The following is a 3,493-nucleotide window of genomic DNA, read 5'->3' as shown; positions in this document are numbered from 1 at the left end:
TTGGCATTGTGGATGAACTGTTACTTGATCATGAGAAGTTTTATGGTGATTTATTGCTGTTATAATAATGATCATGATGCTACCATGTCCATATTTTGTTTTATCGACACATCTCTCTATAAACATGTGGTCAGGATCATCGAGTTCAGTATTCGCTTGAGGACAAGCGAGATCTAAGCTTGGGGGAGTTGATACGTCCATTTTGCATCATGTTTTCCTACTGTTATTTATAATGTTTTGGGTCAATATTTCACTTCATGAGGCAATTCTAATGACTTTTCTCTCTTACTATGCAAGATTTATATGAAGAGGGAAATTGCAGGTAGCTAGAATTCTGGACCTGAAAAGGCTAAATCAAAGGTAGCTATTCTCCGGAGCTCCAAATGACCTAAAAATATATGGAGATTTGTTTTGGAATTAATAAAAAATACTGGAAGCAGAATCACCAGCAGGGCCCCCACTAGTGAACCACAAGCCTAGGTGGCGCCCCACAGGGCATACTATGTGAGCTTGTGGGCCCACTAGCAACCTCCGCAGACGTCGGGGACATGCGCCGATGAGTAGTGTGTCATGGTTGAGGCTGCCATATCAAGCGGGGTAACGACGGGAGGGGCACTCGCGCTTGCAATACCCAACACTGAGCTTATCGCATCTGCCTGAGCGCATAACCTCTCGAGATACCACAACAACTGCTCCTTGGCAGACATGGCATCCACTCTAGTGGTTTGACAGCGGACATAGTGTGGTCGCCGGTGGATTTGGCAGAAAAATGGGGAAAATTTGAGGGGGGTGGTGGTGCATGGATCTGTATACCAGATAATCTCTTGATCTACGTATTACTCTTGCTCACGAATTCAAGTAGCAATTAGGATTACAACTTGGGATACACGAATTGGGGACAGAGGAGGAAAGGGAAGAGAGTCGCCGCCGGGTTTGCCGTTGATCCACTGGATACCTCATCCCTTGCCTTGGTCCTGGTACTTGTACGGCTATAGCTCTTGCGGAAGCGAGGCCGTTGGGCCTAGCCCATAGCAATCAGCCCATGATATGAAGGGCGCTGACACTCCGTGCCCCCTGCTACTTGTGAGCCATGTTGGGATTTCCCCGAAAGAGGAAGGGTGAAGCAATATAATAGTGGATAGTATTTTCCCTTAGTGAGAACCAAGGTTATCGAACCAATAGGAGAACCACACAAACACCTAGTGAACAGTACCTCAACACACAAGAGCAGAGACGTGCACCCAATGCAGGCAATAGGGCCCCCAAATCCCCTTGTAATTTACTTTATCTATCTACCTCTACGAGATTTGATCCTTGCAAATAACCGCCAAGGGGATTGACAACCCTCTTGATTGTGTTGGGTGCAAGTATTTGCTTTTGTGTGTGCAGGTGCTACTAACAAGGTTCTGTGTGGTTCTCCTATTGGATTAATAACCTTGGTTCTTAACTGAGGAAAATACTTATCTCTACTGTCCTGCATCATCTTCTCATCTTCGAGGAAATTCCAACACAGCTCACAAGTAGCCAACTCTGGTCTAGTTGTGCCGCTCTTGTGTAAACATGCGCAGTAACGGTTGGATTTGGGGGCCCTATTTAAGGAGGTGGTTCTTGCACCTCCCGCTGATCTCTCTCTCTCTCTCCTCCATTGTTTCCCTATGAACTTTCTTGCCTCATCTCCTTCTCTACCCAACCAAACTTGTTGATTTGCTAGGGACTGAGGGAGGAGACCTAGATCCAGAAAATTGATTCCCCCATACTTTCACTTGTTGATCTTGTTACTCTTGGGTGTTTGCGGACCTTAGATGGAAGAGGTAACCTCGGAGCCACATTCCATTGTGGTGAAGCTTCTTGGTGGAGTTGGGAGCCTCCAATTAAGTTGTGGAGAGAGCCCCAACGTTGTTTGTAAAGGTTCCGGTTGCCGCCTTCATGGGCACCACTAGTGGAATCACGATATCTTGCATTGTGCGAGGGTGTGAGGAGAATAAGGTGGTCCTTGTGACATCTTGGAGAGCATTGTGCCTCCACACCTCTCTAATGGATACGTACCTCCCCCAAAGGAGGGAACTTCGCAGCACATCCTCGTCTCCATCGACTCCACTTGTAGTTACTTCGTACATTTACTTTGTGCAAGCTTTATTATGTGTTTATCTTGTGCTTGCATTTGTTATTGCGCTTATCATATAGGTTGTCCACCGAATTGCATATCTAGACAACCTATTTTCTTGTGGAGGCTTAATTTTGTTAAAAGAAGTTAAAATTTGTTAGTCGCCTATTCACCCCTCCTCTAGTCGACCATACCAATCCCTTCACCTGTGGTTGCTGCTTGTGGTGGGTTCTTTCCCTTGTGTTAGCTCCCCATGTAATATATTTTGTAACCCATCCTTCTACCTTAATACAAAAGGCACACAATGCTCTTAGGTGTTCTTGACAAAGGATAATTTCTCCTCGTAGTTCTCAGCTCAGGCATCAGCATACCACCCTAAAAGCTTGGAGGACCAAGGCCATGGAGGCCACAAAAGATAACCAAGTTGTACTAACATTTAAAACTAGAATTCTCTAACAATGGATGCATGTATGTTATACTATAGTAGGAGAAACCGGGATTTTGTGCACTACACTTGTGACCTGTTTGGTTACATGCACCTATTTTGGGCACTTTGCATCTGTAGCCTGACTCAGCCCGTCTGAGTGAATACAGGTCAAAAACCAAGTTTTGCACATTGTTTGTTTGCCTGCATCCCCTTCAGCCTGGCTAAGGGGCAGCATAGGCACCAGTGTTTGGTTGCCTGCATGTTCTACCCGTATGCAAAGACTTGTTCAGGAGCAACATGAGCACGATGTTTGGTTGCCTGCATGTTCTACCCAGATGCAAAGAGTTATTCTTTCGTTAAATACAACACAAGTGCTACCAGTTATGTGCTCAATGCAATTTCCCATGGTAACCTCTTCCAGGAGTGGTGAGGTTACTAGTACACACACAACATCATATATAGCATAACCATAACCATAACCATAACTGCCATAGCAGTTCAACCAGGCTAACATCGCAACAATACCACATAGTCTTCAAACTGGATTAACATAGAAACGATATCATCCTAAGCACCCTCAGCACCACCCTCATCAGCACCCTCAGCATCCATGTCAAATGCTTTGTGGTGCAGCCTACACTTTGCCACCACCAATGCCCTCGTCATTGAATGTGATGACCTTCAAGTTTGCGGAACTCGCCATCTTGAAGGTGACGAGGCACTCGATTCTGAACTCGTGAGCTAGACAGAAGGTGGCCCAACCTTTACCAATGGTGAGCCTGCCGCTGATCATCCGGGTGGTGACCTTCCAGGTACAGTAGTTGTTCGTTGTCAGCCTAAACAACTCTGAGATGGGGATGAGGTGCTTGCTGAAGGTAGGGGCATCAGCAAAACCTCCAATTTAGCTCCAAATATTGTCTTGCAGAAGTGTGTTAGGTTGACGTTCTCCTAGTAATGGTGGT

The sequence above is a fragment of the Triticum aestivum genome, chromosome 1A (genome assembly GCF_018294505.1).
Source record: "Triticum aestivum cultivar Chinese Spring chromosome 1A, IWGSC CS RefSeq v2.1, whole genome shotgun sequence".
Classification (NCBI taxonomy): domain Eukaryota; kingdom Viridiplantae; phylum Streptophyta; class Magnoliopsida; order Poales; family Poaceae; genus Triticum; species Triticum aestivum.
Note: the sequence above shows the minus strand (reverse complement) of the source record.